Below are 15,436 nucleotides of genomic sequence, written 5' to 3' on the forward strand. Positions count from 1 at the left end.
ACTTGAAGTCTGCCAAGGCTTTCCCCATAATGGTCGTCCTTGGGTGATAGGTGATCTAGAATTGTCTAAGTTCAACGGCCCATTTAAGAAGTCGACCTGAAGCTTCTGGTTTGGACAAGACTTGTCTTAGTGGTTGATCAGTTAGTACCCGGATGGGGTGCGCTTGAAAATAGGGTCGAAGCTTTCGAGATGAGTGAATTAGGCTGAGAGCTAGCTTCTCCATCAAGGGATATCTTGATTCTGCCCCCAGTAACCTTTTACTGATGTAATACACGGGTAGTTGCACTTTTTCCTCCTCCCGTACGAGTACTGCGCTTATGGCGTGCTCATTCGTAGCAAGGTACAAGTACAGAACTTCTCCCATAATGGGTTTTGACAAGATAGGAGGTTCTGCGAGGTGTTTCTTGAATTCCTAAAAAGCTCAAATTTCTTGCCTCCCCTCAACAGGTTGAAAAACAGAAGACAACGGTCTGTAGATTTTGATATAAACATACTTAGTGCCGCCATCCTGCAAGTCAAACTCTGGACTTCTTTGTGTTTTCAAGGTGAAGGCATAACGATCAGGGCCTAGATCTTATCCAGATTAGCTTCTATTCCTCGAGCATTTACAATGAAACCCAGGAACTTTCCTGAAGATACTCCAAAAGAGCACTTCTGAGGGTTAAGCTTCATGTTATATTTCCGGAGCACGGCAAAGCATTCTTCAAGGTCATCAACATGGTTATTGTTAAGTTCAGATTTGACTAACATATCGTCAACATAAAATTCCATGTTGTTCCCTATTTTCTCGAAGAACATCATGTTCACGAGCTGCTGGTAAGTGGCTCCAACATTTTTTAGCCCGAATGGCATGACGTTATAACAATATAACCATTTATCTGTTATGAAGCTCGTATGTTCCTAGTCAGGGGCATGCATGGCAATCTGGTTATATCCAGAATAGGCATCCATGAATGACATTAGTCCATGCCCTGCCGTGGCATCCACAAGTTGGTCGATCCATGGTAAAGGAAAACAATTCTTAGGGCAGGCCTTATTAAGGTCTGAGTAATCAATGCAGGTTCGCCATGTCCCATTAGGCTTCGAGACCAGCACCGGATTGGCTACCCAATCGGGGTAAAAAGCATCCCTGATGAATCGGTTTACTTTTAACCTGTCGACTTCCTCTTTAAGGGCCTTTTTCCTATCGTCATCCAGTAGTCTTCGCTTTTGTTGCTTCGGCGGGAAGCTTTTATCGATATTCAGCATGTGGCTCACTACATTTGGACTTATTCCTATCATGTCCGAATGTGACCACGCGAAGACATCCTGGTTCTTCTTCAAAAAGAAAATTAATTGCTATTTGGTTTCTTCGTGGAGGTTTTTCCCGACCTTTACCGTTTTCGGGGGGTCTGATTCTTCGAGCTCTTCCAATGGTTCGAGATCAATTTTTTCCTCCACTCTTGGATCGATTTCTTCATCGATCTTTAGGATCGCCTCATCCTTATTCTGAATAATGACGAGCGCTTGTGCGCTCGCCTACTTCTTTCCTCTTATGGAAATGCTATAGCATTCCCTCCCGGCTAATTGGTCTCCCTTCAACGTCCCGATGCCACTAAAAGTTGAGAACTTGATGGCCAAATGCCTTACAGACGAGACTGCCCCCAGCCCTACTAGGGCGGGTCTCCCGAGCAGCACGTTGTAGGCTGATGGCAGGTCCACGACTACAAACTCCATCATCTTGGTTGCTGAGACTGGGTAGTCTCCCAAGGTTACAAGGAGTTCAATGGACCCCATACAGGCAATCCCCTCTCTTGAAAAATCGTACAATGTCGTTGCACAAGCTTTTAGGTCTCGAAGCGCGAGTCCCATCTTTTCTAAGGTGGCCTTATAGAGAATGTTCACTGAGCTCCCATTATCAATGAGAACTCAGTGAACTCTCTTAATCGCGAGGTGGAGAGTGATGACCAGTGGGTCATTGTGGGGAAACTGAACATGGGACGCATCGTCCTCAGTAAAGGTTACCAGCTGAGATTCAATCTTTTGGTACTTTGGAGCTCTAGGTTCGGGTTCATAAGGGGGCTCGTCCCCAGTTTTTAGCTCGTTCACGTATCGCTTTTGGGCATTCTTGCCCGATCCTGCGAGATGAGGCCCGCCCAAGTTGGTTATCGCATCTTCTCCATCAATCGGAGGGGGCCTATCTTCTTCTCTAGCTCAGGAATTATTGTTTTGAGCAGGCGGTGGCGCAACTGCCCTCTGGCTAGTAGAAGCCTGATTACTATTCTGGTTCCTGACATATTGTCTGAAGTATCCTCTCGAGATCAGTCCTTCGATCTCGTCCTTCAACTGCCTGCATTCATCAGTAGTGTGCCCAGTATCTCTATTAAATCGACAGTACTTGCAAGAGTCTCTCTTGGACTTCTGATTTCTCATGGGGTCTGGATGCCTAAAAGGGACCTGGTTTTCATTAGCCAAGTATATATTCTCCCGAGACTCGTTGAGCTCGATGTACACTTTGTACACGGAGAAATACCATTCCCCTTTCTTCTTCTTTCCCCCTTCCGCCTCGGGGTTACTTCCTTCATTCTTCTTCCTTTTGGAAGGGTTTTCTACAGGGTTTTCGAAGCTGATGGGTCTACCGAGGCCGAGATAGAGTTTACGTTTATCGTTGTAGTTATGGGCTGAGAGGTCATATTCAGCGTTGACCTCGCCTCTTCTACATTGACAAACCTCTTAGCTCATCTATTAAACTCGGTTAAGGACCTCACAGGCTTTCTCTGCATATCATCCCAGAGGGGACTTCTCGACATTACCCCAGCTTGGACGGCCATTAGATGACTGATGTCGTCTACATCCCGAGCTCGGGCGACCTCCAGATTAAACCTTGTAAGGTAGCTCTTCAACGTTTCACTTGGCTATTGCCGAACATTGGTCAGAGTCGATGCCTCGGATCTTACCCCGATCATGGCTCTAAACTGCTTCTTGAAATCTTTTGATAGTTGATCCCAAGAAGTGATTGAATGTCTCTTATATTTTTCGAACCAATTTTTTGCTGGTCCTGTAAGCGATGCTGGAAATAACATGCATCTGAGCTCGTAACCCACATTACTTGCTCTCATTATGGTGTTAAATGTACTCAAATGACTGTACGGGTCGGATTTCCCTTCAAAAGGTGGGACATGAGGAATCTGAAACCCTTGAGGAAACGGAGTGTTGGAAATATGGGGAGCGAATGGTTTGAGCTCCTCATCAGAATCCTCGTCCCGACTCCGACCTCGTTCATTCTGCAAGAGCCTAAATGCTCTTTCTAGCTGATCAATTCTTTCTTAAACTGGGTCCACATGGGGTCTCGCCTGAAATTGGTTATCATTGATCACAATTCCAGGCTTGCGTCTTCACAGGGGATCTTTGCGCCCATTTAGGCAATCTCTCAGGTCTGGGTTCGATGGATTACCACTACCTCGATTCTGATTCAGGTGCTCTCGTAGGTCGGAGTGGTTCCTTTGGTTTCCAGTATTTCTACGTCCTTGATCATACATACTGACTGATCTGGTGTCCCCTGAGTCGTCACTGGAGAAGCTTGTCGCATGATTGTTCCGAGATGGATTTCTTTCATGTTGCCTCGTCTCTGCAGCACGAGATCGAGACATTTGGCTTCTTGTAGGCTGGGCGCCTCTTCGTTCCCTAGTAGCCTCTCTATTCCTATCCTGCCCGCCTTTCCTCATCACCCTGAGTTGGTTGTGCATTCCTCCGAGGTGGTGAGGGGTATCTTATTGGTGACGAAGGGAATCGTATGGGTGACGGTGACTACCAACCATTTTAGGGCCTGGATGGTCCCGAGTTCGCCCGTGCTGACTCGGTAACATTCTGTGTGTTACCAGGAATCTAAGTCTGAGCCTCTGTAGGGCCTCGGTTAGTCCCAGTTTCTACTGGTAACTCTGCAGTTGAGTTAACCTGAGCCCTAGCCCGAGTGTTTCTTCGGGGCCTCGAGGGAGCAGGTTGCTCTGCCGGTGGCGGAGGTTGCTCCGTTCTTCTTATGGCAACGTTTTTCCGATGTCTCCCACGAGGCCTGCGGGGAGGAACACGAACGTCTCGAGGAGGTGGGGCTTGGTTCTCCTGCGGAGGTTGAGGCTGAGCCACCTGCGCCTCCGCGGCTAACCTAGCCAACTCCTCGTTCCGCTTCTTGGCCTCAGCCAACTATTTTCTTAACTGTCAGTTTTCAAGTTCCACAATGGGGACATACCGTTCGGGATTATAGTACATGTCCTCATTGTCCCTGGGAGTCGGAGGTGCTGGAGGTCCTCGAGAATTAGAGGACTCACTTCTCTCTTCAAGTTCTGGGTTCGTCATCGGCTGCTTCCCAGGGCGCCGTGGATAGTTTTCTTCAGGAATATTCTGATCATTCGCGGCCATAGCTAATCAGGGATTGTATTGCTTAAGGCTCTCAATGAAAGCACCAAACTATTGACGCCGTTTTTTGTCAACTTAAAACGTACAGCGAATAAACAATAGGAACTATGGCGCAGATGAACAATACAGTAAAATAACAAGAATTTTACGTGGTTCAACAGTTAACTCTGCCTAGTCCACGAGTCAATTTTATTAAGACTTTGGAAATTTCAGGAAATTCTTCAGGGATGAATTCTCCAGAAATTCTCTCAAGATACCAAAAATCTGTCCTCTACAAGTGTTCATGATCTATCTATTTATAGAGGGTTCTCAGAGTTCGTTCCCACATATTTCGGGAAGATACTCCTTATTTATTAATGAAAATAATGACATAAAATCCTGTAAATCCTATATACAAGGAAACATCCCCTGAAGACCAGGAGGCATATAATAGATTTGTTAATATCCCTTTAATGTTTGGATGTTACAACAATAAATATCTTTTAAATGCATGGATTGCGTCTCATCAGATGACCCACTAAGTCATTCGAGGTCGGCAATCAGCATCATGCCAGTCCAGGTCTATAGATAAGTTATGAGCTAGGCACCTTTCCCCAAGACCAGCTCGGAGCGGGTAAATACCACCGAGGTTGTCACACTCCGAGCTTATACTTATGCCAAGCTCGGGCTACTTGATCCGCAGACACCTGACATCGAGTATATCCCGATACCAAGTTCTTTCGAGCTTAGAAAGAACTTCGAGGTTAAAAAAAATGTCTTCGAGGTTGCCATCTTGATTCAAGGGTTCGACACCTGAGTCATGCATATACGTTTCAGATATTTCGAGCTCACAATTGACGAGTCCAGCTTTCGAGATCACAATCTCGGGGGTCTTGAAATCTGGGTGTAATAGCTTATAAACCCTATTTCTTGCCCTACACGATATCCCTATGTAACCTTTTCAAATCTCAGAAAAAAAATACCATTTATCCTACAAATTTGCCTAAAATACTCCTTTTTACTATTTTTATACTAGCATATTGGATCAAAGCACCCTTTTTTCCTATAACCTTTCAAGAACTAAATCAAGAACCAGAAAAAAAAAAATCCTCATGCATGAAGACAAAAATTACGTTATTCAAAGAAAAGGCTAGTTAGAGAACTTGCACAAAGTTGATCTTGGGAAGGAAGAGATTGTCGATTGGAAGATTGGAAGCAAGAACGATCTGATGGAACCAAACGAACTAAGATTTCTTTGTTTCTTTGGCTTGGAGAACATGCGAAGGTTTGAGACCTCTGGTTTGTGTTTTTTCTTTTGACGGTTGCGAGAGTAGAGGTGAAGTTGGAGAAGATGAATGGGAATTTAAATAGCAAAAAGGTGGCCTTTGGGGGATGAATCTAGACCCTTGAATTGAATTAAAAGGAGATCTGATGGACCGTATTTAATCTCGATGATTGGCGACAAAAAGTAGAATGGGAAAAGATGTGTGCAGAAGAAGAGTACTCAAGTACTCTCAATATCTAATCCCATATTGACACGTGTCCATACTCGAATGGGGTAGGTGGGCACGTTTCTCGAAAGTGAAGTTCAAAAGTTTCCTTCTCATAGGTTTTGAACCAACACTTTCGAGAGGGAAAAATGTTACACCCAAATTTTGAGAATAAATAAGTAGCATCGAAATGTAGGCTCATAAAGTGTAAGCTCGGGATTAACAAGTGTTAGCATTATATTTGTACAAATTGTCACGAAGTTTAAGAGCTACACCATCAGCATTCCATCATGAGTTGCGGGATCGAAGGTATTAGTCTCCTCCAAGAGATGAGTTCGATAGATTGATCAATCAAGAAGGTGGCAAGAACTGGAATTGTAAGCTTGAGGATATGAGTGGTCTCGAAAGTGTGTTGAAGTAGTGTTCAAGATCGAAGGCGCGTTAAATATATACACGGAGAAGTTGTTAGGAAATCTCTATTTCTTTGGGATTAGTTAAAACTGTGTATTGAATCCTTATTTTATGGGATCTTTATTTAAATAATGCATTTTAATTGTATTATTATTCCAATATTCATTTGAAGTTGAATTTGAATATATGTTGTAACTTCCCTAAATTTGCGTGAAGATATTCTTGTAACCAGGCCTATAAATAGTCTGGATCTAGTCATTTGTACTCACACACAATTTTGTATTGAGAAACACTCTGCGAAATTTCTCTTTCTTGAAGCTTTAATGTAGATTTTAATAAAAGTGACTCGTGAACATAGGCAGATTTTAACTGCTAAACCACGTAAAAAAAACCTCTTTCTTTTCTTTTCTTCATGTTTAATTGTTCAATTGCTCTACATAATTAAGTTAACGAAAAAAGACGTCAACATAATAACATTTGACTTTATATTAATATAATTATTAAATATCTTGTCTTGTATTATATATTATAATAAGAGAAATTTATGAAAATGACATTTTTTTTAAATGATTTTGCACTCTGGCCTACTTTTGATAATTTTTTGCAAAATGACATTTGTCTAAAATTCGACGAGCTGTCTAAAATTTTCGACTAGTCGTTTGAATTTTTCGACCACCTGTTTAAATTTTTGACTAGCTGTCTAAATTATGAGAGGTCGTTTTGTAAAGAGTTATTAAAACTAGGCTAGAGTGCAAAATGACTTTAAAAAATATTTTTAACATTTGAATTTGAATTTATATTAATATAATTATTAAATATGTAGTCTTATATTAGATATTATTGTAATAATGATATTTTATAATATTAATATAGTTAATAAATATCTATTTTTAATTGGTTTTAAAAATATATTCCATTAAATATTTAAAATATTTCATTAAATTAAAAAAATTATTAAAACGAAAAAAAACCATTAAATATACACTTTTAATATAGAATATAATAATAATAATTTGCACTCCAAATTAATTGAAACCCTACCTGTTTTTTTTTCTTTTGTACTTTTCTTTAACCATGCATGCGTGAGTGGTTTACCGTGTACACCTTTGACTTCAGCAATTTCATGAGTACTTTGATTATTTTTCAGTGTAACAAGATACAAGTCTTTTGTTTCATATTTTTTTTCCCACTCTGATAAAGTTCGGTGAAAAATCATGAGCCTAGATCTATTGTTTTAGGCTACCATAATTATTACTGCATTTATTTTATATATATATATATATATACACACATATTTACTTATTTAAAAGTGATAAATATTATCTATAATTTTAATAAAAACTAGTTTATTATTTTTATAAAAAAATATACATATATATAATAAAATGAATTATAATTCTATAGTATATATAAATATTTATATCAATAATTTCTACATATATAATATCTAAACACAACGTTGACATATATATTTACATGGCTACATGACATATATATAAAATATAATAATATTTAAAAAAAAATTAATAATAGAAATAAAATAATAATAGAAAAAGTCATAGTTTAAATAGTAGTATACATGCATCAACTATTTTTAGTTTCTAATGTCTCTCACAATGTCCTTTGGTGAATTTGATGAAGAAAAATAGCTTCAATCACTTGATAAAAAACAAACTATCACACAAATTTATAAGATAAAAAATAAATATATATACCTTTATTATTTTTAAATAAATATGATTTAATTATTTAAATTATCATAAAATAACTTTAAAATATCCAATTTTAATTAATTGTTTTTTTTGTATAAATTTATGTTTGTTCTAGATTTTGAATTTGGCAGTGTTAATAAGAGATTATATATTATATGTTTTATATAATATTAAGTTTAAGTTTAATTAAATTTTATTTAAGTTATAAAATATATAATTTTATTATTTTTAAATAATTATCATTATAAAATATTTCAAAAATATCTTATTTTAATTTGTTTAATTATTTATTTATTTATTTTATTTTATTTAAATTTAAGTCATGTTTAAAATATACCATTAAATATAAAAATATTCTATTAAAGTTAACATAAAAAAATATAAAATCATTCAAATTAAAAATTTCTGTTATCTACATATTTTTTTACATAGAAGAGATATTCAAAGCATCCTCGTTGGAAAATAAATGATCCAGGCAAAAAGTAAGATGATATTTAGTTCAATGATGTGATATTAGAATGGTAATGAAAATATTAATGAAAGTGATAATGAGATTAAAATTATGTTTTTTTTTTTTGGATAAAATATTATGCTATTTGTTTATAAGTTAGAATAAAATTATTTTGTTTAGTGAGATAAAAGAAATATAGTATTGTATTGACAAAATATCCGTATTTTATAAATAGCTTATTTTAAAAAAGAAAAGTAGAAGGATGGGATAATAATTTTATTAAATTTTAATTTACTTTAAGATTGAAAAAGAGGTTTCAACCGTGGATGGTTGAAATGTGGTTTCGGATGAATAATGGAATTATTATTTCACTGAAATTATGATTTCATTATTTAATAGACAAACCAAATATTGAAATAAAGAAATGTCATTCTATTCAAAAAGTTGTTCCATCAAACCAAACATACACTTAATATTGTTGTTGTTGTTTTAGGAAATGTAAATAATAAAAATAATAAATTGGTTAAATTTTTGTACTTATATGTTTTATCATTGGAATAATTAGTTTGCTAACTATATTTTTTATAACTTATTATATGAATAAACTCAAAACTAGACATAACATATATAATATAGATGTAACCATGTACAACTCCGGGCTAAGTCGGGCCATACCCAAATTTATGAAATGTTGGCCCAAAGGTCCTAAATTTTAAAAATATAAATAAAATGCAAATAAAAATAATTACATTATGCAATTTAGTTCAAATTAAAAATTGGGTAGGTAACCATCTGGTACCCTGTGTTTTTATAAAGTATCATTTTGGTACCTGTGTTTACAATAATATTCATTTGGTACCCAATATTTTAAAATCGTACATATTTAGTACATTGTATTTTAAAATCGTACATATTTGGTATCCTAAACTCAAATTTAATTAATAAAATTTTACCAATGTAATTAAACTGATGTCAATTATATAAGTTCCAAATTTAAATTTAATTACTTAATTACATATAACTGATGACAGTTTGATTATATTGATAAAATTTTATCTATCAAATCTGAGTCTATGGTATTTAATATGTATAATTTTAAAATACAGTGTACCATATGAGTATTATTGAAAACAAATGATACTAAAATGATACTTTGCAAAAACATAGGGTACCAAATGACGAAATTCACTTAAAAATTTATTAAAAGAATTATAGACCTTAAATACAATTGTGTTGAGACCCTTGAAATTTCACAGCCGGTCCTAATAATATAATAAATTATTTTTATGTTTTTGCAACAGCTAAGATTTCTCAATCCTATTTGACACATTAGTTTAACGTTATGATGTTACGACACATATTAAATTGCAATCAGAATCGGAATAAGAATAAAATGTAGAATAATGAATTTGTTAAATCTCTATATATAGGGTTAATTACATCTTCTACCGTAATCTAAAAAAAAATTCGTTTTATACGGTAATGTTAACAAATTACAAAAATACGGCATTTACTACCTATCACCCCCGTGTGTATATATATATATATATATATATATTAACCCTTTGTTTTACTTTTTTATTTCAAATTTTAATAAGAATTAAGCATATCAAATAATATAATAATAAAAGTAATAATAATTATACTTACTACCTTCAATAAAATAAAATAAAATAAAGTAATTTATTTTATTTAAAATAAATATATTTATTAATATTTATACAATTACTCAAAAAATAAATAAATATTTATACAAATTACAAATATACTGTTAATTAAAATTAACATTAATAACTATATGTTACAATATATAGTTAAAGATAATCACAATATTATTATTCTTTATAAAAATATTATATATTTTTTAAATCATAGCTAGTCAAGTCTCAACACTCCATGTTAAACCAAAATCATAATCTAATCCAAGTTTCAAGTTTTGTTACAAAAATATATTTAAAGTTAAAAAATTAATTTTGTAAATCTTTGTAATAATCATGTTAAATTAATTTATAAATTTTTATGTAAATGTGAGTTACAAAAATAAACTTTTTAGTTGTGAAATTAGTTTTGTAAATTGTTGTTACAAAAATGTAAAACTTGTTTAAAGAAAAATGTTGTATTTCACCACTATATTCAATAAAGTGTTTTATAAATAATGAATATCTTAAATTTATATTTTTAAGTTGTATAGCATAAATATGATGTTTCATGTAAATTTTTGGTACAATATTGTAATAATATGAAAAAGTATAATAATTTTATGTATATTTTCTTTATGATTTCTTAACTATAAAATATTTTCGTAAATATTAGTTACAAAAATATCTTTCTTAGTTGTAAAACTAGATTTGTAAATTATTGTTACAAAAATAAAAAATTTAGTTACAAATTTGTTTGTAAGTTTTATCTACAAAAAAAAAAAAAAAAATCTACAATTCTATAAGTGATTTTGAAAATATTATTTACAAACACGTAACAGATATTTACAAGTTCGTAACATAAATTTACTAGTTTGTAAACGTTGATCACAAGAAATTGTATTTTACAGCTTTTATTTATGATTTTGCCACTCCGTATTTACAATTTTGCCATTCCGTGTTTTTATCCAAAAATTCCGTATTTTTGTAAGGTACCGTATTTTTCAGATTTTTTTTAACTTTTAGTGCATTTTTGTAAATTTCCCTATAAAAAATATGTATTTAATTATTTTTCTTGATTTTAATAATTTTTAATTTTAATGGAATATTCTAAATATTTAACAAAAACTAATTAAAAATAAATGTTAATTAATTATATTAATATAAATTCAAATATTATAAAATATTAATATTATAATAATATTTAATACAAAATTAAATATTTAATAATTATATTAATATAAATTTAAATATTATTAAATATTTAATTTTGTATTAAATATTATTATAATATTAATATTTTATAATTATATTAATATAAATTTAAATGTTATAAAATATTATTATTATAACAATAATATATAATCCTAATTTTTATAAGATTTTGGTAGAATAAATATTTAGTAATTATATTAATATAAATGTAAATATTATAAAATATTATTATAATAATATTTAATCCAAAACTAGATATTTAATAATTATATTAACATAAATTTAAATATTATAAAATATCATTATTATAATAATATATAATACATAATCTTAATTTTTATTATTTATATTTAAAAAAACATGTTATTTTTTTATTACTTGATCTAACTTATATAAAAGTATATTCATATTAAATAACAACAAACATTATAAATACATTATATGTAAGTGTTGTGTGTGTACAAATAATATAACTGTGTAACTATATAAGAAATTAGAATAACATTTCTTTTTTATCAAGAATAAACAAGTTTATTCTCCAATTCTTCTCCAATTCTTGATATATGATTTTACTAATATCATAAATATTTTGTACCTTAAATATGGTAGTTTGTGAACTAAAAGATTATCATACAATTTAAAAAAAAAAATCATTGTTGTCTGTTGTTGACTGTGAATTTAGCCAACGACGTGAGAACGTCAACTACGACAACCTTCAAGAGAATTATAAACGACAACAGACAGTTTTTTATGAACGAAAGTAAATAACACGAGGTTTTTATAGTGGTTCAGCCCCGATGATCGGTAATAGCCTAATCCACTTAGAGATTTTATTACTGTATTTGCACTCAAGATCAGATGAACCGTGTCAACTGAGTTTCTTCAGTGTGAGATATTCCAGAACGCAAAAATGGGTTTATCTCAAGAACAACACACTTTCTCTCTCTAGAATACAGATTCACTCTTGATTTTGCCAAAAAGTCCTTTTACGATCCTCCCAAGTCCCTATTTATAGACCTGGGTTCTCAACTGATATCCCCTTTTGATCGGGATATTCTATTATTTACCTAATATTTATATTACAAAATAAACATTCAAAATATAACTGATCCCTAATTTCGAGTGAGGATTGAGTGATTCCCGGATGCTTAGACCAATTCTCACTGAAGTAGTTTTCGGGCAGTTTGACGTAGCTTCTCATGCATGTTGACTATTCTTCAAGCTTCACGTAGGTCAAAGGTAGCATACGCATGGCTCTCCTTGGACCAAAGGTCAACTACACTCGAGGTATACTCCTCCATTGTGTCCGATCGGACACAATGGTTGTCTTCTTTGGCTTAAGGTGGTTCAAACCACCTTATTTGACTCCTTCAATCAAGGTCCAATATGACCTTACACTTTGCTCCTCGGACCAAGATGGTCCGAGCCATCTTCTTCCTAGCATATCCTCGTACCAACATGGTCCAAGCGCTCCTGCAGGCGTCTTGCACGATCGGGGGAGGTCATGTGCGATCGGGGGAGATCTTGTGCGATCGGGCATAATGCCCCTTTACTTGGACCTAAATGGTCCAAGCTTCCTTCGCCTAACCAAGGTCCGATCGAACCTTGGTCCTCTCTCTTCGGACCTAGGTGGTCTGAGCCACCACCTCTCCTTGGATCAAAATGGTCCAAGGTACCCACAAGACCACGTTCGATCGGGCACACATCCTTCTCCTTGGGCCAACTAGGTTTGAACCCCTTCGCTCAACCAAATGCTCGATCGGGCATTAGGCTTCTCTCCTCGGACCAAGGTGGTCCGAGCCACCATCTACTTCTCCTTGGACCTGAATGGTCGAAGGTACCTCCTATGTGTATGCTCGATCGGCCACTATGTGGCTTTCCCCTTTTGAGTAAAACTTGAGCCTTATTCTTTTTGAACTTATTCGAGCCAAGCTTAACAAGAGGTCCCCTAAGCTTAGGTCCGATCGGACCTACTGTTTTTATATCTTGAACCAAAATTCATACCTCCCCTTCACTTTCTTGGACTTGGCACCAATTTAATTATATGGGTCTTTAAACTGAGGTCTAAGCCAAGCAACCCCCAGTCTAAATACTCTCTTCGATCGGGCGTATTTGGCTTGACTATCTGTCTCATTCCTTAACTGATGTATTGGGCCATTACTAAGCCAGATCACCCTACTGACTCATGCCACGTGTCAATTTCACTGTCACGTCATTCCTTTCAAATTTTTGGGATAACATTTGCCCCCTAAGTTTATTATATGATTTATTCACGTAATAAACTTTTCCTCCGCTGAAGTCATTATGAAAAATAATAACTGTTCATCTTCATGCAGCAGACCTACGATCACTGCAAAAATCCACCCATGATCGTGGAGAGAAAAATAGTCCCAGAATATCAAAGGTCCAAAAGTAAATGAAAAACCCATTTTTTCCCTTTAAATATCTCCACCTTACATTCTCTTCTTCACACATACAAAAAATTATTCTAAAAAACCCTTCATCTTCTCTCTTGGCCGAAACCCTCTCAAGGACCCCCTCCTCTTGCCGACTTCACAAGCTTAAAGGGGAGATCTTCATCTTCAAGCATCCTCCAAGTAAAATCAAAACTCTCCAACCTTGGGTAAGTCTTCTTCTCCATGCCTCTTAGATTGCTACATTTTTTTCTAAAAAAAAAAAATGCCATGGCCGAATATGCTTGTGCCTTGGATGTTCTTGAAGTTCTTGAATATGTCTTGTTCAATGTGTTTGCTTGTTGTCTTGATGAGGTTTGTGGCATGGGTAACCCGAATTTTCCCTTAAGCTTTTAGGAATTTCAAGACATTTTTGGTATTTTGACATAAACATGAATATGGGTTTTGAGGGTTTTGATAGTGTAATGGGTTTTTAAGAACATGAAGAAAACCTTTCATTTATATGTTTTGATCTTGTTTTTTGTTTATGTGAATGATGGAATGTGTTTGAGACTAGGGATTTTTAGGGCTTTGTCTATTTGGTTCGGATTAGGGGTAGGCAAAGTATGCCATTAGGGGCCATTTTTTACATGGTTTTTTGCCCAGAAATTCTGGGCATACGCGTCTCTTGAGGCGTGCAAGTTCCATCTGGTTTGATCGGACCTTATGTTCGACCGGAGCCCACGCCAAAACACCTTAGCCAACGACGCCTCCTTAAGTTGTGGCTAAGTCATTAGGTTCGATCGGAGCTCTTGTCCAAGGCTGGAAGTGGTTGCTTTTCTCTCCATACCCGATCGGAGATTCGAAAAATTTCAGACAAATGTGTGGTCCGATCGGACCACACTTCCCTTCCTTGGCTTTTAAGTGCCCGAATTTTTGACAGCAAATTTCGAACCTCCTTTGACACCCATGCCCGATCGGTCCTGAATTGTTGCAGCTGCTGACTAGGAGTTTTTTTTTTTTTTTTTTTTTTTTTTTTTTTTTTTTTGGAGGCACGAGGTACACGTCCGATCGGACCTCAACATCTTCTCCTCGGGCGTGCTATGTCCGATCGGACGTCTTGGGGACTTCGCGTGAAGCTCGAGCGGTGGCGAGGCAGGACGTCTCCTGGCTAGAAGTTGTCCGATCGGACCAAGTGCACTTTGCTCTGGGCTCGCGTGGATGCACGGTTCCTTGACCCATGGGCTCTGAACGCCTCTTTTGGTCATGAGTACCCATCCTATCTTGGCATTCGATCGAATGCTTAGTTGTCCCTTAGAACAATCATACGGTCCTATCGGACCACATTCCGTAGACCTTGGCTTCTTTTCCTTCCAAACATGTAACCAACCTCTGTATGTTAACTGCGTACATAAGGAACCTAGCCTTATAGGAAAATCCCAAAAATGCCTCCTTCTACAAAGTTTAATAAGTTCAATACTTTAAGTGCCTTTTAGGCACTTTTGAGCATTAAAATTATTTTTTCCACATGCGCTATATTTTTATAACTTAGACAAAATTTTCCAAGTATAAAAATAAATCTTATTTTTGATGAATTTTTTCTGTTTGGTTACTCACCTCCCCATTTTTTATTCATTTTTGTAGATGAATCGCTCTGACTACAGGGGAGGTGACAATCATACGGACTCTGAATCATCTGCCCCGCAGACAATCGAAACTCCCTTGAATAGCGATTCCTCACCAGGCTCGTCTACCGGTT

The sequence above is a fragment of the Humulus lupulus genome, chromosome 9 (genome assembly GCF_963169125.1).
Source record: "Humulus lupulus chromosome 9, drHumLupu1.1, whole genome shotgun sequence".
Classification (NCBI taxonomy): domain Eukaryota; kingdom Viridiplantae; phylum Streptophyta; class Magnoliopsida; order Rosales; family Cannabaceae; genus Humulus; species Humulus lupulus.